We start from the raw sequence: 24511 nt of genomic DNA, 5'->3' as shown, positions 1-24511 counted from the left end.
CTAAGGGGGGATTCACATGAGCATGTATTGGGTCCGTGCGGGCCGCGTGGTTTTCACGCGCCACGCACAGACCAATACAAGTCTATGGCGCAGTACAGACAGTCCGTGCTTTTTTTCGCAGCGTTTGTCAGCTGCGCAAAAAGCGCGACATGCTCAATATCTCCGCGTATTTCGCGCATCACGCACCCATTGAAGTCAACTTCCGTGCGAACCGACTGAAACAGCGCACCAGCTGTCAAAAGGATGAATGTAAACAGAAAAGCACCACGTGCTTTTCTGTTTCCAAACATCCAAACGGAGTGTCTTTGAGATGAGCGAACCCGGACAACCGAACCGAGCTTCACCGGGTTCGGCCGAACTCGTTTTGGCCGAACCCGGCAAAAAAATTTCCAGGGTCCAGGGTGCTGAAAGAGTTAAACTGTTTCAGCACCATGGACAGTGACTTCCGATCCCAATATACATGAACCTGTAAAAAAAAAACGAAGTTCTGACTTACCGATAACTCCCAGCTTCTTCCTCCAGTCTGACCTAACGGGATGACAATTCAGTCCAAGTGACAGCTCCAGCCAATCACAGGCCAAGCACAGGCTGCAGCGGTCACATGGACTGCCGCGTCATCCAGGGAGGTGGGGCCCGATGTCAAGAGAGGCGCGTCACCAAGTACGCGTCACCAAGGCAACGGCCGGGAGGGAAGTTCTCGGTAAGTACGAACTTTTTCTTTTTTTTTAACAGGTTTCTCGATATTGTGTTCGGCATTCACTGTCGAGGGTGCTGAAAGAGTTACTGCCGATCAGTTAGCTCTTTCAGCACCTTGGACAGTGACGGGCGTCGACTAGCCTCATCTCTATGATGGCGGCTGCGCGAAAATCACGCAGCCGCGCATCATACACGGATGACACACGCAGCTGTCAAGTGGTTTTTGCGCGTGCAAAACGCCGCGTTTTTTGCGCGCGCAAAAACGCAACGTTCGTCTGAATCTGCCCTAATTGTGGTCACAGCATAGTTGATATCTATTGGCCATGCCATACCATGTCACCTCCTACTCTGATATTTAGGCTGGATCTGTTGCTTCCCAGTAAAGTCACCTCCTTGTCAGTGGGGTGGGGGTGCAATGACACCCGACAATGACTTACAGTACCCTATGTTTTGTCTTCAACAATAATTTTAAAGATTTTTACAAAATTTCATTTTTGAGAAGGAGGACTCATTATCTCATGCGCTGTGCCAGGTCTCTGTCAGATTTCCAAATATGTGTTTCGGCAATTCTATCCAGTTATGTTTGAAGCTTGGAAAAGCTGGGTTACAACTCCTTTGGTAGCTGAATAACCGCCATATTTGTGTTAACCCGCTTTCCCAGAAACTGATCTAGCTAGGAAAGAACAGATAATTTTTTATTCCAATTCCCAACGAGTAGGGGTTTTATGAAAGTATAGTACTGTGGCGTAGAGTGGTACTCTATAAGGTGACAGTGGAAGAAGAAGGTGTCTATAGCGGGAGAGCATTAGTGGTATCGATCTAATGGCCCAGAGAAATGTGGGGCACACATTGATAAGGCACACAAATTATCCAAGTTTACTGCTCTTCTGCATACTATACAGTATTTGGGGCACATATAGTATAGCGATCGTGTTGTGCCAATAACCACATCCCTTATTACTTTTCAGGTCCACTGAAATCAAGAGCCACAGTCACCCCAAGAGGATTACCACTAGTTGCGGGCTGCATCTGTACTTGTACGTTGCATTCTTCTGTACACTTAGACTGCCACCTGTTGGCCAAAGGATACATTGCATATAGACTTCTGTTAGTGTACTGCAACACGAGGGGTCAGGATAATGATTGTTACATCTGTACTTAGTACTACATATTTACAAAATCTATATTTACTTTTAATTTTATTACAATGTCCTCAGCTACTTATCCTTTTCACACAGCTGTAATGAGTGGTGTACTATTAACCCTTAATAGTCTGAGTGCACCGACTAAAGAGACCGGGGATTGACAGGGGAGCTGCATACAGAGTCTTATCTGTGTGTTGTATAGTATTGCGATCTGTCTTATTTAGGGTGGACTCACATGTGGCAAATTTTGTTGCATGAATTTCTGCGACTGATAATCAGTTCCATTCATCTGAATGGAATTTGCAGAAATCCAAGTGTTTGAGGCAGAAACAACTACATTCAGATGAATGGTACTGATTTTCAGCAGGAGAACAATCTGCAACAAAATCTGTGGCATGTGAACATACCCTTAAGCCTCCAGCAGTACAATACAGCTGTCACTTAATCGCCCACTCCTAATGATAATGAAGTGTGAAAATTGCGATATTTTTAAAAAAACAAGCTCAAATAACATTTAAGGCTAGTCACATAAAAATGAAATATTTTTTTTTTACGACAGAATATTTCATTTAAATAAAGAAAATATGCTGCAGCATATATTATTTTTAAACTAGTTTATAACATAGGAAATGATGATTTAAATGTGCAGCATAGCAAGTTCTGAATCTGCATATATATTCTTCTTAGCTGAGCTTTATTCTCTCCTGCTCTATCGCTTGATGAAACATGAAGTGTGCAAATATTTAGTATATTGAGAATTTCATAGTATATAGGATCTTCTTAAAGGATAAGTCAGTGAGGTAAGAACAGTTCAATATTATGTATATTACTTAATACATTCTGTCAATTGGAAATGTGCTTTTTTGAATTATTTTTATTTGTTTTTTAGTAATACAAAAGGAATACAGTAAAGAATTCCAGAAACAACAGAACTGTTTAATATTCAAAGCTGTGTATTCATAAAGGATGACCAATTTAAAAAAAACCTCCTTGTCACTTAAGGGGGTTTTACACTGGGCGATTATCCGGCAGACAAGCGTTCATAGAATGCTCGTTGCCGATAATTGCCCTGTGTAAACGCAGCAGCGATCAGCAGATGAACGAGCAGACGCCCGATCATCTGCTGGTCGTATAGTTTTAAACAACTGAAATAATATCCTTGTCGGCAGCGCATCTCCATGTGTAAACAGGGAGACGCGCTGCCGACATGTTAATAATGTATGGGGACGAGCGATCAGAGCAACGAGCGCTCGTCCCCATACATAGCTCTGTATTTGCCTCATTGATTTGCACTCGTTGCACCATAATAGGGCCTTTGCTCCCTGTTTATAATTGTATTTAGTTGATAGGGACAGTACAACAGAGTTATCCTAGTAGACTCTTGATCGGATAAAATTGTAATTGTAATGACAGGGATAGGGAAACAGACAAGTGAGCCCTAATCTACCCACCACTCAGTCCCTGCCTATTTGCAACGACCCGCCCTAGGCGACGGGATACAACTGGGCGACGGTCCCTACACTCAGTACGTGCACGACAGACAACCAGACAAGGGAACACAGAACAAAGGGAAACGGGGCAGTTGCCCACGGCAACACCGTGAGCAACAAGAGTAGTAAATGAGCCGAGTCAAACCAGGAGAGTACGAGGCACCAAAACGCAGAGCAGGAGAGTAGTGAACAAGCCAAGTCAAACCAGGAATGTACGAGGTACCAAACGCAGAGCAGAAGAGTAGTCAGTAAGCCAGGGTCAATACGAAGCAGGGACAAGTAGTTCAAGAAGCTGCAGCAGGGCCAGGAAACCAACAGAGAAGATTCACAAGCGAGGAGGAACAGGAAAGGCAGGTATAAATAGACAGAGGGCGGGAGCTAGCTCCGTCTGGCCAGGCTGTGATAGGCTCTCCCACTCCTAAGCCTGCCATCCTGAGTGGTGGAAGATGGAGTCAGTCTCACAGACATAGAAGCAGGTGCAGACTGATTACCTATTGGCGGGGATACAGAAGCTGTGCCTGGCAGATCCTTAACAGTACCCCCCCCTTTTATGAGGGGCCACCGGACCCTTTCTAGATGGACCTGGTTTATTGGGGAAACGAAGGTGGAACCTCCTGACCAATACCCCAGCGTGAACATCCCGGGCGGGTACCCAAGTCCTCTCCTCAGGCCCGTATCCTCTCCAATGGACCAGGTACTGGAGGGAGCCTTGGAACATCTTGCTGTCCACAATCTTGGCCACCTCAAATTCTACCCCCTCAGGGGTGAGAACGGGGACAGGAGGTTTCCTCGAGGGAGCCAAGGACGGGGAGCAGCGCTTAAGGAGGGAGGCATGAAACATGTCGTGTACTCAAAAAGATGGAGGCAACTCCAGTCGGAAGGAGACAGGATTGAGGACTTCAATGACCTTGTACGGCCCTATAAAGCGGGGAGCAAACTTCTTGGACGGGACTTTAAGGCGCAAGTTCTTTGACGATAGCCACACCAGATCCCCGACCATAAACAAGGGGTTAGCAGAACGTCTTCTATCTGCCTGAGTTTTTTGTATGCTCTGGGACGCCTCTAGGGTCTTCTGAACCTGGGCCCAGACTGTGCACAGTTCCCGATGAACGACCTCTACCTCGGGATTGTTGGAACTACCAGGTGAAACGGAGGAGAACCGTGGATTAAACCCAAAATTACAGAAAAAGGGGAGACCCCTGACGAGTTACTGACCCGGTTATTAAGGGAAAATTTGGCGAGGGGAATGAATGAGACCCAATCATATTGACAGTCAGAGATAAAACACCTTAAATATTGTTCTAGAGACTGATTAGTCCTCTCAGTTTGGCCATTAGTTTCAGGATGGAAGGCAGAGGAGAAGGACAGATCAATCTCCAACTTTTTACAGAAGGCTCTCCAAAACAATGAAACAAATTGTACCCCTCTGTAAGAAACAATATTGACAGGGACCCCATGGAGACGCAGGATGTGTTTGACAAACAAGGTAGCTAACATCTTAGAATTGGGTAGTTTTTTGAGGGGCACAAAGTGGCACATCGTACTGAAGCGGTCTACTACAACCCACACCACCGACTTGCCTTGAGATGGAGGCAAATCAGTTATAAAATCCATGGAGATATGGGTCCAAGGTCTCTGGGGAATGGGCAAAGAACGTAGTAAACCCGCTGGTCGGGACCTGGGAGTCTTGGAACTAGCACAAACCTCACAAGCGGTGACGTAGGCCTTTATGTCTTTAGGCAACCCAGGCCACCAATAGTTTCTGGCAATGAGGTGCTTGGTACCCAGGATGCCTGGATGACCAGATAGTGCGGAGTCATGATTTTCCCTAAGTACCCTTAGCCGGAATTGCAGGGGAACAAACAGCTTGTTCTCAGGAAGGTTCCCGGGAGCTGAACCTTGATCAGCAGCAATTTCAGAGACTAAATCAGAATCAATAGAGGAAATGATTATACCTGGAGGCAAAATACAAGCGGGATCTTCCTCCGAAGGAGGGCTGGCCATGAAGCTACGCGACAGTGCATCAGCCTTAATATTTTTAGACCCAGCCCTATAGGTAACCAAAACATTGAATCTGGTAAAAAATAACGCCCATCGAGCTTGTCTCGGGTTTAGCCTCCGGGCCGATTCTAGGAAAACCAGATTCCTGTGGTCGGTAAGGACCGTTACCTGGTGCCTAGCCCCCTCCAGGAAGTGGCGCCACTCTTCAAATGCCCATTTAATGGCTAAGAGTTTGCGGATGCCAATATCATAGTTACTCTCAGTGGGCGAAAACTTCCTGGAGAAGTAGGCACAGGGACGGAGATGGGTGAGGGACCTGGTACCCTGGGACAAGACAGCCCCCACTCCCACCTCGGACGCGTCAACCTCCATGATAAATGGCTCCATTTGGTTGGGCTGAACCAACACCGGGGCCGAGATAAAGAACTTCTTAAGGGCCTCAAAAGCCTGGACAGCCTCAGGAGGACAGTGGAGGAGATCAGCACCCTTGCGAGTGAGGTCCGTAAGAGGCTTAGCGATGACCGAGAAGTTAGCAATAAATCTCCTGTAATAATTAGCGAACCCCAAGAAGCACTGTAACGCCTTCAGGGAGGCAGGTTGGACCCATTCCGCCACAGCCTGGACCTTGGCGGGGTCCATGCGGAATTCATGAGGAGTGAGGATTTGACCCAAAAATGGTATATCCTGCACCCCAAACACACATTTTTCGGTTTTCGCAAACAGTTTGTTTTCCCGAAGGACCTGGAGCACCTTCCTGACATGCTCAATGTGGGAGGACCAGTCCTTGGAAAACACAAGTATGTCATCAAGGTACACTACAAGAAATACCCCCAGGTAATCTCTTAAAATCTCATTTAGGAAATTCTGGAAGACCGCGGGAGCATTACACAACCCAAAGGGCATGACGAGGTATTCGAAATGACCTTCGGGCGTGTTAAACGCAGTCTTCCACTCATCCCCCTCTTTGATGCGGATAAGGTTATAAGCCCCCCGTAGATCAAACTTAGAGAACCATTGGGCCCCCTGAACCTGATTAAAGAGATCAGGAATCAAAGGAAGGGGATACTGGTTCCTTACAGTGACCTTATTCAAGTTACGGTAGTCAATGCATGGCCTAAGACCACCATCCTTCTTCCCTACGAAGAAGAAGCCAGCACCTACCGGAGAAGTAGAGGGGCAAATGTAACCCTTGGCCAGTCATTCCTGGATATACTCTCTCATGGCTTCACGTTCGGGACAAGAGAGATTAAATATCCTACCCTTAGGGAGCTTAGCTCCTGGTACCAAATCGATAGCGCAATCGTATTCTCTATGAAGAGGTAACACTTCGGAGGCCTCCTTAGAGAAAACATCAGCGAAGTCCTGAGCAAACTCAGGTAGCGCGTTCACCTCCTCAGGGGGAGAAATAGAATTAACAGAAAAACATGACGTCAAGCATTCATTACCCCATTTGGTAAGATCCCCAGTATTCCAGTCAAACGTGGGATTATGCAACTGCAACCAGGGAAGGCCTAAAACCAAATCGGACGATAATCCCTGCATTAACAGTACAGAGCACTGCTTCAAATGCATGGAGCCAACAAGGAGTTCAAAAACAGGGGTATGCTGTGTAAAATAACCATTAGCAAGAGGAGTGGAGTCGATACCCACTACCGGGACAGGTTTAGGCAAATCAATCAAAGACATAGCTAGAGACATAGCAAATTCCACAGACATGATATCAGCAGACGACCCTGAATCTACGAAGGCACTGCCGGTAGCAGACCTACCACCAAAAGAGACCTGAAAGGGAAGCAAGATTTTATTACGTTTCATATTTACGGGAAATACCTGTGCGCCCAAGTGACCTCCCCGATGATCACTTAGGTGCGGAAGTTTTCCGGCTGCTTATTCTTACACCATGGACAGGTGTTCACTTGATGCTTGTCATCCCCACAATAGAAGCAGAGACCATTCTTCCTGCGGAACTCTCTACGTTGTTGGGGGGACACGGAGGCCCCGAGTTGCATAGGTACCTCCGAGTCTTCCGTGGAAGAACGAAGCAACGGAACCTCGGGAGGCATCATGGGGGAGTCAGAGGAGAAAACACAAAAACGTTCACGTTGTCGTTCCCTGAGACGTCGGTCAAGTCATACCGCTAAAGCCATAACCTGGTCTAGGGAGTCAGAAGAGGGATAGCTAACTAGCAGGTCTTTCAGGGTGTTCGACAGACCCAACCTAAACTGGCACCTTAAGGCAGGGTCATTCCACCGAGAAGCTACGCACCACTTCCTAAAGTCAGAGCAATACTCCTCAACAGGTCTCTTACCCTGACGTAAGGTCACCAGCTGACTCTCGGCAAAGGCAGTCTTGTCAGTCTCGTCATAAATGAGTCCGAGAGCAGAAAAGAAAAGATCAACGGAGGAAAGTTCAGGGGCGTCAGGAGCCAAGGAGAAGGCCCATTCTTGGGGCCCTTCCTGGAGCCGGGACATAATTATACCCACCCGCTGGCTCTCAGAACCTGAGGAGTGGGGCTTTAAACGAAAATAGAGCCTACAACTCTCCCGAAAGGAGAGAAAAGTCTTCCGGTCCCCTGAGAACCGGTCAGGCAACTTGAGGTGGGGTTCAAGAGGTGAGGTGAGGGGCACTACCATGGTAGCATCAGGTTGGTTGACCCTCTGAGCCAGGGCCTGGACCTGTAGGGAGAGACCCTGCATTTGCTGAACCAGGGTCTCAAGGGGGTCCATAGTGGTGTGAGGGACCAGGGTAGAGTAGGTATATGGGCTTGTGAATATGTAATGACAGGGATAGGGAAACAGAAAAGTGAGCCCTAATCTACCCGACACTCAGTCCCTGCCTACTTGCAACGACCCGCCCTAGGCGACGGGGTACAACTGGGCGACGGTCCCTACACTCAGTACGTGCACGACAGACAACCAGACAAGGGAACACAGAACAAAGGGAAACGGGGCAGTTGCCCACGGCAACACCGTGAGCAACAAGAGTAGTAAACGAGCCGAGTCAAACCAGGAGAGTACGAGGCGCCAAACGCAGAGCAGGAGAGTAGTGAACAAGCCGAGTCAAACCAGGAGTGTACGAGGTACCAAACGCAGAGCAGAAGAGTAGTCAGTAAGCCAGGGTCAATACGAAGCAGTGACAAGTAGTTCAAGAAGCTACAGCAGGGCCAGGAAACCAACAGAGAAGATTCACAAGCAAGGAGGAACAGGAAAGGCAGGTATAAATAGACAGAGGGCGGGAGCTAGCTCCGTTTGGCCAGACTGTGATAGGCTCTCCCACTCCTAAGCCTGCCATCCTGAGTGGTGGAAGATGGAGTCAGTCTCACAGACATAGAAGCAGGTGCAGACTGATTACCTATGGGCGGGGATACAGAAGCTGTGCCTGGCAGATCCTTAACAGTAATAATAACATATTCAGGTGATAATGTGAATTTTAATTGATAAGGGGTTTCAACGTCATCCTGAAGCTTAACTCAAATAGCCTTAATGGATGGAGAGATCCAAAAATGATGATAAATATCTACATTTATGGTTCCACACTTAGCACAGGAAACAGGGGCGGATTATAATAAGGGCAATCTGGGCAAGTGCCGGGGCCCGAGGCTGGAAGGGGGCCCAGTTCGCCCCAGGTTTCCCGTACCGGCTGTTAAAATTTCAGCTGGTTCAGGGAACCGGAGTGAAGCGAGACCTCTCAACCAATTGTATCCGCATCCTTAGGATGCGGATACAATTGCTTACATTAGCGCTGGCGAGAAAGGAAATTCGGCACCTTACTAATGACACAGTCGGTGCGATGATATCATCACACGGACTGCGCCGTTACGATGGATGAAGACGCGGCGCTGGAGGAAGACGCGGGATCGGGGACAGGTGAGAATGTTTTGTTTTTTTCTCGGCAGCATTGGGGGCAATACCTATAGGGGGCATTATCTAGAGTGGGCATTGTAACTGGCGCTAACTACAGGGGAGATTATCTACAGTGGGCATTGTAACTGGTGCTATCTACAGGGGGCATTGTTACTGGCGCTATCTACAAGGGGCATTGTAACTGGCACTATCTACAGGGGGCATTATCTAGAGAGGGCATTGAAACTGGCACTATCTACAGGGGGCATTGTGACTGTCGCTATCTACAGGGGGCAATGTTAGTGTGTGGTGTTTTACTTTACAGTGTTTGACACAATTTCAGGGGCACAGTGTATAATACTATTTTCAGGGGTGCAGTGTATGGTAGTATTATATTCAGGGGCGCAGTGTATAATACTATTATATTCAGGGGCGCAGTGTATAATACTATTATATTCAGGAGCACAGTGTATAGTACTATTATATTCCGGAGTACAGTGTATAATACTATTATATTCAGGAGTACAGTGTATAATACTATTATATTCAGGGGCGCAGTGTATGGTAGTATTATATTCAGGGGCGCAGTGTGTAATACTATTATATTCAGAGGCACAGTGTATAATACTATTATATTCAGAGACACAGTGTACAGTACTATTATATTCAGGAGTACAGTGTATAATACTGTTATATTCAGGAGCACAGTGTATAGTACTATTATATTCAGAAGCACAGTGTATAGTACTATTATATTCAGGAGCACAGTGTATAGTACTATTATATTCAGGAGTACAGTGTATAATACTATTATATTCAGGAGTACAGTGTATAATACTATTATATTCAGGGGCGCAGTGTATGGTAGTATTATATTCAGGGGCGCAGTGTGTAATACTATTATATTCGGAGGCACAGTGTATAATAATATTATATTCAGGAGCACAGTGTATAGTACTATTATATTCAGGAGTACAGTGTATAATACTGTTATATTCAGGAGCACAGTGTATAGTACTATTATATTCAGGAGTACAGTGTATAGTACTATTATATTCAGGAGTACAGTGTATAGTACTATTATATTCAGGAGAACAGTGTATAGTACTATTATATTCAGGGGCTCAGTGTATAATACTATTATATTCAGGAGCACAGTGTATAGTACTATTATATTCAGGAGTACAGTGTATAATACTATTATATTCAGGAATACAGTATATAGTACTATTATATTCAGGAGCACAGTGTATAGTACTATTATATTCAGGAGTATAGTGTATAATACTATTATATTCAGGAATACAGTATATAGTACTATTATATTCAGGAGCACAGTGTATAGTACTATTATATTCAGGAGCACAGTGTATAGTACTATTATATTCAGGAGTATAGTGTATAATACTATTATATTCAGGAATACAGTATATAGTACTATTATATTCAGGAGCACAGTGTATAGTACTATTATGTTCAGGAGCACAATTTATAGTACTATTATATTCAGGAGCACAGTGTATAGTACTATTATATTCAGGGGCGCAGTGTATGGTAGTATTATATTCAGGGGCGCAGTGTGTAATACTATTATATTCAGAGGCACAGTGTATAATAATATTATATTCAGGAGCACAGTGTATAGTACTATTATATTCAGGAGTACAGTGTATAATACTATTATATTCAGGAGCACAGTGTATAGTACTATTATATTCAGGAGTACAGTGTATAGTACTATTATATTCAGGAGTACAGTGTATAGTACTATTATATTCAGGAGAACAGTGTATAGTACTATTATATTCAGGAGCATGGTGTATAGTACTATTATATTCAGGAGCACAGTGTATAGTACTATTATATTCAGCACGGTGTGTAGCACTATTATGTTTGGGGGCAGAGTGTATGATACTATTATATTCAGCGGCACAGTTTATGATACTATTATATTTAGAAGCATAGAGTGTGGCATCATGAGAAATTTAATCTTCATTTATAGGTGCGGAAATGTTGCAAAAGTGAGGAGCTGAAGAAATCTGAGCTGCAAACTGCAGAAATGGGCCGTGCCCAGAAGAAGTCTGGACCGGATGGAGAAAAAAAGAGAAGAAGAACGAAAAAGAATCTGAGACATCACCTGTGAGTCACTCAATGTAAATGTTTCTTCTCCCTGTGACTGATCAGTACTGTAGTCACTGTATGATCTGCAGCGAGATGACGGATGGTAGCATTCTTTTTTGTTAAATAGCAACTCCCAGCATAACAACCATTGTTCAGGCTATACTGGGAGCTGTTGTTTTATGTCGTACAAATGTATACAGCGGGAGTTAAACTGATTTTGCAAATGATCTCTGTACTGAACTGTATTTGTTCTGGTTCTGTATATATGTACTGAGCTTGATTCTGGGTCTGTATATATTTACATTTTCTTAAGGTAAAAGTAGATGTTAAAATCTACTTTTACCTTAAGAGAAGGTAAATATATACAGTAAAAACTAAACCCAAAAAAACATGGAGGAATCTGTTTTATCCAATTCATCCATTATATGGTACTTTACATGGTACCAATAAAAACTATAACTCCTCCCGCAAAAAAATAATCCTTCACACACCACTCCATTGACGTAAAAATAAAAAAGTTATAAAGCTCCTGACCACTTTAGTGTCTCAAAGTATTCAGCTTTTTCTCTTCTCTATGGCTCATTCTGCTTTTACAGCTAATTCAAAACTGTGCCAGATATGTGGCCGCCTAAACAGAAATCTGCAAATATATACAGTACAGCGTCTTCAGAGTTCTGTCTTCAGAATTCAGGGGGGGGCAGACTTGAAAAAGAGCCTGGGGCCCATGGTACCCTTAATCCGCCCCTGACTGGGAACCATTCCTGGTATTTTGGATTGCATAGAGCAATTTAGTTTACCTTAACAATCATTACATGGAAGCTAGTAACTATACTGAATTATAGGTTCAAATAGGAATTTACATAATATAATAATATCTGGATATAGCAGTGATTTTGAATGCAACAAGGTCCACTATGAAATAGACTCTGCATAAAACACTGAAAACCAGAGCCTGGGTTTGATTTGACTTTACATTTTATGTACACCCAATACACTGTGCCTTGCTTGCTGGTTGCAGGAATAGGGTATATGCTTCTTTCATATCCGTGGAAGCCCTGTTTTACATTATTTGTGTGTTCTATGTGTATGTATTAATGTTACACATTGGGTTAAGAAGTTGAGACAAACAGTATTTTGCTAGCCAGGGTGCCGAAATATTACTGAAGTCCAACTGGGAATATACCGGTCATATTCAATGATCCATAATACCTCTTGTAAAAAAAAAAAGTAGTTGAGCACTAAGTTGTCAATAATAATGCAATGTGATTTTTATAAAATACATGTCGTACAATATTACATTAGCACACATTTTAGTGCCTATGTTTGAGGCATTTAGTTCTTTCAGTACAAATATATAATAGATCGATGGAAAAAAATACAAATAAAACTACAAAACAAAGATATAACATTGTTTTATTGTAAAAAAATAATAATTTTGTGCAGCCAAACAGTATGACATCGAATTCCCAAAGTGTTTGATTTTTTTCGTGCTCGCTGTAAACCAGAAATTTTTAGTTTATTTCATGTGGGATTGTATTGAGCGAACAAAATTGATCTCAGACACTGGTGAATTTTACAAAGCAATACAAGATTTAAGGAGTTACTTGAAGAGAATTTATTGCTGTAGAGGACATTGATTTTTAGTTGAGGAACAAAATTTTAGCTTTAGTTTTCTTTGTTTTTATTTTGTTTTTATTGTAGTTTTATTGCAGGAAGTTATGTGATGACATTTAGTAATCAAACTAAATGTAACACTTGAACTGAACAAAACATTTTACATTTACAAATGTATGAGCTATGCATTTAAAATAAATACATTTATATAATAAACTAGTATTTGTGATGACTATTAAATAGAGCCAAAACATCTTCAGGATGTGTGGACAAAAAAAAAAAGCAGGCTGATTGCAATGTGTGAACACAGCCTAAGGGCATATTCAGATGAGGCGGAATTGCGAAACTGTTCAATTCCGCTGCGGACAGTCGTTTTTTCCATTGTTTTCTATACCTTTTTAGGTAACTTAGTTCAGACATTGCGGAAAATAATAGTGCGGAATTTAGGTTCCGGTGCAGAATTTTCATTCCGCAGCATACATTGCCGCCAGCGGAGCAGAAGCAGGTTTTCACTGCAGATTTCAGCCTTTGCAATGCAAAGGGTATGTGCACACGAGAAGTGGCTTTTACATCTGAAAAGACAGACTGTTTTCAGGAGAAAACTGCTGCGTCGTTTCAGACGTAAAAGCTCCTCCTCGCATTATGCGAGGCGTCTGTGACGCTCGTAAATCTTGAGCTGCTCTTCATTGACTTCAATGAAGAACAGCTCAAGTTACGTTGCAAAGAAGTGTCCTGCAATTCTTTGCCGAGGCAGTCAATTTACGCGTCGTCGTTTGACAGCTGTCAAACGACGACGCGTAAATGAGAGGTTGTCTGCACAGTACGTCGGCAAACCCATTCAAATGAATGGGCAGATGTTTGCCGACGTATTGTAGCCCTATTTTCAGACGTAAAACGAGGCATAATACGCCACGTTTACGTCTGAAAATAGGTTGTGTGAACCCAGCCAAAGGCTGAGATCTGCAGCTTGTCCGCTGTGATATCCGGAACATCTGAATTACCTGTCAAATATGCAAATGTTGCTGCAGATTCGTTGCGCACTTAGGGCAGGTTCAGACGTGGCGGAATTGCTGTGGAATTCCGCTGCGGACAGTCCGCAGTGGAATCCTCCAGCGGCCGTTTTTTACAGTTGTTTCAATAAATTTTTAGGCAAGTTAGTTCAGACGTTGTGGAAAACTCTGCTGCGGACCATAGGCTGCGGTGCTGAATTTTTTCCTCTGCAGCATGCACTGTCTGTTGCGAAGAAGAAGCGGAATTTCACTGTGTATTTCAGCCTTTGCAATGCAAAAACTGAAATCTGTGGCAAGTCCGATGTGTTTTCTGCATTGTCTGAATTACCTGTCAAATATGCAAATGTTGGCGCAGATTCGTTTCGTAATTGCCCCAAATCTGCACCAAGATTTGCAGCGGAAAAACTCTGCCACGTATGAACGTGCCCTTAAAGCAAATTTGCAGCAATAAATTCTGCCATGTCCGAACATACCCTAAGAATATATGGTGATGTAATTTCTTTTGTTAGCTGTGGGGCATGACGAAGGTTTAGGACAGATTTTCTTACATACTACAGGGCTGCTGACTGTGCCTTGTGAATTAGTATACACTTAATACACAAGTAACTGGTCCTATGCAGAGAACATAAAAATTTAATAACTGAGCACTTTAGCATGCAATGTTCTCCAAGGGAGAAACTTCAATACCATATGGTAAAATAGTTATTTGGAACAAATTAGTTATTATTATATATTTTAAAGCTCCATTACTTGCAGGGTGCTGTAAAATTAAATAAAGAAGGGTTTAGATACATAACATGCGACAATTAAAACTTAAAATAAGCATGAGCTTAAAGGGGTTATCCGGGGACAAAAATTGCATTGCAATAATATATTTATGTGAAACAAAGTAACTTACTACTGTACTTTAATTTAAAATTCTGCACTAACTGCTCGGGAACGCCGGCGATAGGAAACCCCTGAAATGACCAAATATGGACGTCGGGAGCAGTACTGGAGTCCCGAGCAAAGCGCTAGCTGATGTTCTGCTTGGGACTCAAGTAATAGGCAATGTGACAGCCCCTTGCGTCATGTTCACGAACAGCACAAGAAGCAAGCCCTCAGTCACATGGGGCCGTGTCGTACTGTCATCATTATTAGAAAAGCTCCAGGACTTCCAGGAACAATTCATAAGGTTTGAACTGCACCAATTAGTACAGAATTTTAAATGAAAGTACATTAGTAAGTTACTTCAGTTTACATAAATATATTATTGCAATGCAATTTTTGGACCCCGGATAACCCCTTTAACCTCTACCTGCAAAGGGACATACTATTACTTCCTAATTACAATGTCCTGCATTATGATGTAATAGTACATCCAGTAGATGGCACACGCACAGCTCCTGCAGCTGGCGCAGGCTGTAATACACAGCAAACATCCCGCTGCAACTGCAAGGAATGGAGTTATTTCTGATCCCAGCCATTTAAAGAGGCTCTGTCACCAGATTATAAGTGCCCTATCTCCTACATAATCTGATCGGAGCTGTAATGTAGATAACAACAGTCATTTTTATTTAGAAAATTTTAGACAATTTTAGATTTATGCTAATTCGTTTCTTAATAGACAACTGGGCGTGTTTTTACTTTTTACCAACTGGGCGCTGTGAAGAGAAGTGTATGACGCTGACCAATCAGTGACTAATCAGCATCATACATTTCTCAGTGTCCCAGCCCATTGTTACAGTGTGATTGTGCAGTGAAAGAAGCTGGGCTGGAACAATAACAAGTGTATGACGCTGATTGGTCACTGATTGGTCAGCGTCATACACTTCTCTGTACAACGCCCAGTTGGTCAAAAGTAAAAACACGCCCAGTTGTCTATTAAGAAACTAATTAGCATAAATCTAAAACTGCTCATAACTTGCTCAAAAATGATAGTTTTTCAAAATAAAAACCACTGTTGTTATCTACATTACAGCGCCGATCAGATTATGTAGGAGATAGGGTACTTATAATCTGATGACAGAGCCTCTTTAACCCCATAGATGCTGCGGTCAATAGTCACCACTGCATCTAAGGACTTTGACAAGAGGGAGCGGCTCCCTATGTCAGCCCATCAGTGGTCTGCAACACGATCATGGGGAATTGATAGGTAACTATGGCAGTCTCGGCTTAACAATGGCCCCCAGGTCTGCCATAGATGAAAGAGCCAGAGGTATGGCCTGATTGCCTGTCAGTGTAACACCGTGAAATAATATACCAGTGATAAAACTATCGCAGCTTCTTGCAGCCTAGTGGAACAAAAAACAGTCAAATCAAGTTTAACCCCTTCCCGCTTTGGCCACTTTTGACCTTCCTGACAGAGCCTCATTTTTCAAATCTGACATGTTTCACTTTATGTGGTAATAACTTCGGATTGCTTTTACCTATCCAAGCGATTCAGAGATTGTTTTCTCGTGACACATTGGACTATATGTTACTGGCAAAATTTGCTCGATACATTCAGTATTTAATTGTGATCAACACCAACATTTAGCAAAAAATTGCAAAAATTAGCTTTTTTCTACATTTAAATGTATCTGCTTGTAAGACAGGCAGTTATACCACACACAATTGTTGCTAATTAACATCACCCATATGTCTACTTTATGCTTGCATCATTTTTTAAACAGCCTTTTATTTTTCTAGGATATTACAAGGCTTAGAACCTTAGCAGCAATTTCTCACATTTTCAAAAAAAATTCAAAAGGCTATTTTTACAAGGGCAAGTTCAGTTGTGGAGTGACTTTTAGGGCCTTATATATTAGAAACCCCCAATAAGTCACCCCATTTTAGTCACCCCTCAAAGTATGCAAAAAAGCATTAAGAAAGTTTCTTGATCCTTTGGATGTTTCACACGAGTTAAAGAAAAGTAGAGGTGAAATTTACAAATTTCATTTTTTTTTTGCAGAAATTCCTTTTTAATCCATTTTTTTTTTTGTATCACAGAAAGTTTTACAAGGGAAATGCAACTCAATATTTATTGCCCAGATTCTGCAGTTTTTAGAAATATCCCACATGTGGTCTTAGTGTGCTTATGGACTGAAGCACAAGCCTCAGAATCAAAAGAGCACCTAGTGGATTTTGGGGCCTCCTTTTTATTAGAAAACATTTTAGGCACCATGCCAGGTTTGAAGGGTTCTTGCGGTGCAAAAACAGTGGAAATCGCCCAAAAGTGATCCAATTTGGGAAACTAGAACCCTCAAGGAAATTATCTAGGGGTATAGTGAGCATTTTGACTCCACAGGTTTATTGCAGAAATTATTGGAATTAGGCCGTGAAAATGAAAATCTACATTCTTTCAAAGATAGTGTAGGTTTAGCTATTTTTTTCTCATTTCCACAAGGACTAAAGGAGAAAAAGCACCACAAGATTTGTAAAGCAATTTCTTCCGAGTAAAATAATACCCCACATGTGGTCATAAACGGCTGTTTGGACATTCAACAGGGCTTAGAATGGAAAGAGCGCCATTTGGCTTTTGGAGCTCAAATTTAGCAGGAATGGTTTGCGGCGGCCATGTCGCATTTGCAAAGCCCCTGAAGGACCAAAACAGAGAAAATGCACAAAAAGTGACTCCATTTAGAAAACTACTCCCCTTGAGAAATTCATCTACGGATGTAGTAAGCATTTTGACCCCACAGGGGTTTCATAGATTCTATTAGAGTTGGGCAGTGAAAATAAAAACAATCCTTTTTCTTCAATAAGACGTAGTTTTAGCTCAATTTTTTTTATTTTCTCAACAAATAAAGGAAAAAAAGAACCCCAACATTTGTAAAGCAACTTCTATGGATTACGGAAATACCCCATATGTGGTCATAAACTACTGTTTGGGCACACGGCAAGGATCAGAAGAGAAGGAGCGCCATTTGGCTTTTGGAGTACAGATTTTGCTGGATTTATTTCTTGGTACCAGTACAGTGGAAATTCCCCAAAAGTGACTGCATTCACAAAACTGCACCCCTTGAAGAATTCATCTAGGGGTGTAGTGAGCATTTTGACTCCTCAGATGTTTCATAGATTTTATTAAAATTGGGCAGTGAAATAAAAAAAATCAACTTTTTATCCTTTTTTTGGCAGGCAAGGTAAACAAAAAACAGCAATTCTGGCTTAGTGTTTTATTTTTTTTATACAGCGTTCACCACGTGTCATAAATTACATGTTAACTTTATTCTGTGGGTCAGTACGATTCCGGCGATACCAAATTTATAGCACTTTTTTATGTTTTACAACTTTTTGCACAGTAAAATTACTTTTGTAAAAATAATGTATTTTTTCTGTCGCCATGTTGTAAGAGCCATAAGTTTGTAATTTTTTCATCGATGGGGCTGTTTGAGGGCTTGTTTTTTGCGAGACGAGCTATCGTTTTTATAGGTACCATTTTTGGATACATGTAACTTTTTGATCACTTTTTATTTACATTTTTGTAAAACAAAGTGACCAAAAAAACCAGCAATTCTGTCAATAATTTTTAGGCTTTTTTTTACGGCGTTTACTGTGCGAGACAAATAATATTTTTATAGTTCAGGTCGTTAGGGACGCAGTGAAACCAAATAGGTATGGTTTTATTTCTTTTTTTCAATTAATGACTTGATAAGGGAAAAAGGACGATTGTGTTTTATGTTATTACGTGAAACTTTCATTTAATTTTTTGCAACTTTTCTTTTTACTTTTTTACACTTTTTTTTTTTTTACACTTTTCTTTAGTTCCAGTAGGGGAATTGAAGGTCCAACTGCTTGATTAATGTTCTAATACATTGCATTACCTATGTAGTGCAATGTATTAGAACTGTCAGTTGTTCCTTGACTGCAAGCCGATCAGGCTCCGCCAACGGTCGGGGCCTAATCTGCCTCAATAATTGCAGACAGGAGGCCATTGTTAGGTCTCCTGTGGCCATAGTAGCAGTTGGCAGCCTTGCCATCGCATGGCAGGGCTGCCGATTTGCTACAAACCACTAAGATGCAGCAAACGCTTTCAATCGCTGCATCTAAGGTGTTAATGGCAGGAATCGGAGCTAGCGCCGGTTCCTGTCGTTGCAGCGGGGTGTCACATACAGCGGACATTCACTGCTGATGACACCGGCTCAGCTTCTGAGCCGGAAGGTGAGCCGTTGCCATCTTGCCGATGGTACAGGAAGCCTTTTAGGTCCCGCCTCCGAGTAAGGCATAGGAGGCTTCCGTTGCTGGCAGACTGGGAGGCCAGTATTAGGCCTCACATGCTGCGATCTCTATTGAACGCAGCATCTGAGGGCTTAATCGGCCAAATCGGAGGCTAGCTTCGGTCCTGGCCATTACATCAGGGTGCCAGCTGTAAGATACAGCTGGCACCCGCCGGTGATGGTGCAGGCTCAGCTCCTGAGCCCGCACTATCACCGCAACATAATGGTACTGCGCTTTGCGGGAAGCCCTGCCCGACAGCGCCATATATATATACGGCGGATGTCGGTAAGGGGTTAATATAATTTAATACAATAAAAAAATGTTTCCTCCACGTTAAAAAAGAAATAAAAACATTGTTCTTTTTTTTTTTTAAAGTAGTAAAAAAAAATTGATATATGGTATGCTCACAATCGTAATGACACATAGAAAAATAGAGAACACATTATTTAAACCACATAATCCTTGACCAAGCCGAAGGGCAGAATTGCAGTTTTTTCCCATTCCCCCTTAAATTTGTACACCAAAATGGTGCAAAAAAAGTCCTGCAATATACAAGGCTAAATACAGGTGCATCGATGTAAAACAAGTTCTTATTCAGAAAAAGTACTAAAACATTAAATTTTTTTATACTTTTTGATATTGGCATATTTGTGCTGATCCAGAGAATAAAATGACCGTATTATTTATACTGCACAATGTAAAAATTGCTAAAAAACCTATGGCGGAATTGCAGTTTTTTGTCAATTCCTCTTGAAATAAGATATTAATAAAAGTTAATCAATATATGATATGTAAAGGACTGCATAAAAATAAACAAATACATTGTAACTCTTTCTAATTGGCTGAAACAGTCTGCAAAGCAACAAATGCTACATAAATGTCTAACGTATTATCAAGGTTTATTTTCAATTTTCTAATCAGAGTAATGTTACTTTAACCCCTTAAGGACACGGCCAATTTTGGCCTTGAGGACAGAGCAATTTTTTTTACATTTCCCTCTTTGCATCCCGACGCTCATAACGCTTTTATTTTTTGTACGACATAGTTGTATGAGACTTTGTTTTTTGCGGGACGAGTTGTACTTTATGTACGTACCATTTTTTGGTACAAATACATTATCGTTTAATTTCTATAAATTTTTAATTAGATAAAAATGCAGAAAAAAAGCAGTTGCGCAGCAGTTTTTTTTTTTTTTTTTTTACACCATACACCGATCATCATAAGTAATGGTATACATTTGTTGTACAGGTTGTTACGGTCGTGGCGATACCAAATATGTCTATATTATTTCATGTTTTGGGACTTCTATTTTAAAAAGTTTATTTATTATAAAAAATGTGTGTTTCTGTGTATTTTATTTACTTTTTATTTATTTATTTACCATTATTTTTTTTTTACATTCATTTAACTTTTTTTGTTAATCCCATAAAGGGATTTATCATTTTGATTTTTATTTTGTAACTGTAATGTACTGGCATAGATCTATATGCCAGTACATTAGCCTGTTACTGATCGTACACAGGCAGTTGTTAGGGCATACCTCAGTATGCCCTAACAACAGGAAATATGTTCAGACAGCCCTGGGGTCCTTCACTGGACCCTGGGCTGTCTGGCCATACGAGTTGTGGGCTTTGATCGCGTCACAGTTATATTCTGTGACGCGATCAATGTGCAGTCCCCTCTCCTTGAACGCCGCGATCAGCTGTCATCGCGGCGTTCAAAGGGTTAACAGCGGAGAGAAGATGTTTCTCTTCTCTCCGCTGTCAGAGCGGGGCCGTGGCTGTGTATTACAGCCGTTGCCCCGCTCTCGATCGCACACACAGAGACGGCACAGACGGCTGTCACACAGGACGAGTATGCTCGTCCTAATGCGCGAAGTGCTCGCCGCTCAGGACGAGCATACTCGTCCTGTGTCGGCAACCAGTTAAACCCCCAATGATTTCTAAAATGGAGGAGAACACAATTATCACTTGTCCAGGAAAAGATGGTACAATTCTGCTGAGAAACCAGTATATGTGATATATATATATATATATATATATATATAGTTGTTTTTTTTGAAACAATAGTATTATTTATGTATATTAACACTGATACTACTAAAAGTGTGAGATTGCTTACTAAAAAACGAAACAAAAAAAACACAAAAGTTCAGCAAAAACATATTTTTTAGATAAAACTATCCTTTTGGTAATAGTTCCACAGTTTATGTCATTAACCCTAACAGACATCCTCATTATAGACGCTATAGGTGTATACAGTGCATTCGGAAATTCTTCACACCCTTTCACTCTTTTCACATTTTGTTACGTTGAGACCTTGTGCTAAAATTAAAAAAAATTCTAGTTTTTCCACATCATTCTGCACTTTGATTGGACATAATTTGGAAAGACAGACCCCTATCTATATAAGGTTTCACAGTTGATATTCTATATCAGAGAAAAAACCAAGCCATGAGGAGGAAATAACTGCCGGTAGAGCTCAGAGACAGGATTGTATGGAGCAACAAATCTGCAGAAGGGTACAAAAAAATTCTGCACTGAAAGTTCCCGAGAGCACAGTGGCCTCCATAATTCTTCAATGGAACAAGTTTGGAAAAAACAGGACTCCTCCTAGAACTTGCTGCCCCACCAAACTAAGTAATCAGGGGAGAAGGTCCTTTGTAAGAGAAGTGACTAAGAACCCAATGGTCACTCTGGCTGAGCACCAAAGATCCTGTGTGCAGATGGGAGAAACTTCCAGAAGGTCAACCATCACTGCAGCACTCCACCAATCTGGGCTTTATGGAAGAGTGGCCAGAAAAAAGCCTCTCCTCAGTAAAAGACACATGAAAGCCCATGTGGAGTTTGCAAAAAATAACCTAAAGGACTTTTAGAATGTGAGAAACAAGATTTTTTATTCTGATGAAACCAAGATTGAACTTTTTGGCCTCAATTCTAAGCGTCATGCCTGAAGGAAAACAGGCACTACTCCTGACCTGCCTGATACCATCCCTACAGTGAAGCATGGTGGTGGCAGCATCATGCTGAGGGGGTGCTTTTCAGCGGCTGGGACAGGGAGACTGGTCAGGGTTGAGGCAAAGATGAATGGAGCAAACTACAGAGATATTGTTAATGAAAACCTGATCCAGAGGCTCTGGAACTCAGACTGGGTCAAAGGTTCACCTTCCAACAAGACAATGACCCAAAGCACACAGCCAAAGACAACAAATGAGTGGTTTGGGGACAACTCTGTGAATGTCCTTGAGTGGCCCATCAGAGCCCTCACTTGAACCAAATCAAACATCTCTGGGGAGACCTGAAAATGGCTGTCCACCGACGGTCCCCATCCAACCTGACAGAGCTTGACAGGATCAGCAGAGAAGAATGGCAGAAAATCCCCAAACCTTGTGGCATCATACCCAAGAAGATGGAGGAGTAAAGGATCTGAATACTTATGTCTATGCAATATTTTAGTTTTTCCTTTTCAGTAAATTAGCAAAGATTACGAACATTCTGTTTTTACTTTGTCATTATGGGGTATTGAGTGCAGAATGATGGGGAAAATCTTGACTTTTTTTTATTTTAGCACAAGGCCTCAATATAACTAAATGTTAAAAAAATTGAAAGTGTCTGAGGACTTTCCGAATACATTGTAAATAGATGACACTCTTTATATACTGTTTATTTTTGTAACATTGATATCATATAGCCCAGGACTATATGATAGGTGTCTCTTCCTCTTCTGATTGAGAATAGTTCATTGTCCTGGGCATTCTGCATTGATGACATAAGTATCCCCTAAAAATGTTGGCAGCAGTTTTAGAATCTTTTATTAAAGACTCTTTGTTAACTATATCATCATTTTTTTACCATTATTATTTCTTTAGGGGCATATTGTTGTCATGGACAAGCCTTACTTAGCACACGAGCAGGGACCTACTGTGCCCACTATTAGATTTTGCAAGGGCTAAAGTTTGGGGCAAAGACTAAGGAATTTTGCAATCTTTCCTTTAAAATTTTGTGCAGAGAATCCCCAGGTAGTGTACCTGGAGTAGTCTCCAAAAGCAAGTTTGCAGATGGTATTTTCAAAGCGAGATACCAAAAACGATAAACAGAAGCGTGGTCATACAGATCTGGTCAGGGTTTGCAGAGTTCATGCAAAACGATAAGACAGATGCAGGACAGGCAGCGATCCCAAGCCAGAGTCAGGAAACACTCAAGGTCAAATCCAAAATAGCAGACAACAAGCACCTTCGCAAATGGACGGGAATCAAAGAACCTTTTTGCACAAGTAACGTGCAGCATTTCTGAGCAGGTTTAAATAATCAGAGGTGATCAGCTGCAGACTGAGACCTGACCAGATGACATAGGCCTGTCCCTTTAATGTAAAACAGAGCCTGGGCGCGTGCCGCTATTGACATGCTGTGGTGGTGAGACTAGGAGAGGGATGTCATTTACACAGATATGCGCAGCAGCCGACATCTCTTTATGGATCTTTAACAAAATAGCTCTAACCGTAAAATAACTAGTAATTTGCATGAATTTATTTTCTAGTAACATGCTATACATTTAATAAGTTATAGTAGTGCCCAAAACTGTCATTTTTGAGTAAAGATTAAACCTCACCAGTGCCCTGGTCAAGTGTCAACATTTTTATTTCTTCAAGACAATATTTGTCTAGCTTTAGATACAACAGACTGGCTTTGAGTGCTACAATTTAAATTATTGTCAACAATTACACCTAAGGGCCAGTACACACTGAGTTTTTTTCACACGTTTTTTGATGCGGAAACCGTAACGGAAAACGCGCCAAAAATCAGCCGAAAATGCTTCCCATTGATTTCAATGAGAGGCGGAGGCGTTTTTTTCCCCCGAGCTCAAAAACTGGCTCGCGGGAAAAAGAAGGGACATGCCCTATCTTCGAGCATTTACACCTCTGACCTCCCATTCACATCAATGGGAGGCAGAGAAAGCGCATTTTGCGGCGTTTTATGTCCGCGGCGCTCAATGGCTGTAGGCGAAAAACGCTGCGAAAAATGCAGCGAAAATCGGCGTGCAGGCAGAGGAAAATCTGACTCAAAATTCCAAACGGAATTTTGAGCCAGATTTTCCTCCTGCAAAAAACTCCTAAGGCCAGGTTTACACGAGCGTGTGCCTTTTGCGCGCGCAAAAAACGCAGCGTCTTGCGCGCGCAAAAGGCACTTAACCGCTCCGTGTGTCAGCAGCATATGATGCGTGGCTGCGTGATTTACTCTGTTTGGATGTTTGTAAACAGAAAAGCACGTGGTGCTTTTCTGTTTTCATTCATACTTTTACTGCTGTTGCGCGAATTACGCGCGTCCCACGGAAGTGCTTCCGGTTGCTGCACGTGATTTTCACGCACCCATTGACTTCAATGGGTGCGTGATGCGCGAACAACGCACAAATATAGTA

At 42.1% G+C, this 24511-nt stretch overlaps 1 protein-coding gene across 1 annotated transcript in view; it reads right to left on the bottom strand.

Moving 5' to 3' along the window:
* GABBR2 (gamma-aminobutyric acid type B receptor subunit 2) overlaps nt 1-24511 on the bottom strand; it is a 656884-nt gene that overhangs the window by 257465 nt on the left and 374908 nt on the right. The gene's annotated exons all lie outside the window — the stretch shown is intronic.

Source organism: Rhinoderma darwinii, chromosome 5 (assembly GCF_050947455.1).
Source record: "Rhinoderma darwinii isolate aRhiDar2 chromosome 5, aRhiDar2.hap1, whole genome shotgun sequence".
Lineage (NCBI taxonomy): Eukaryota > Metazoa > Chordata > Amphibia > Anura > Rhinodermatidae > Rhinoderma > Rhinoderma darwinii.
Note: the sequence above shows the minus strand (reverse complement) of the source record. Positions and strands in the feature narration are given on the sequence as shown.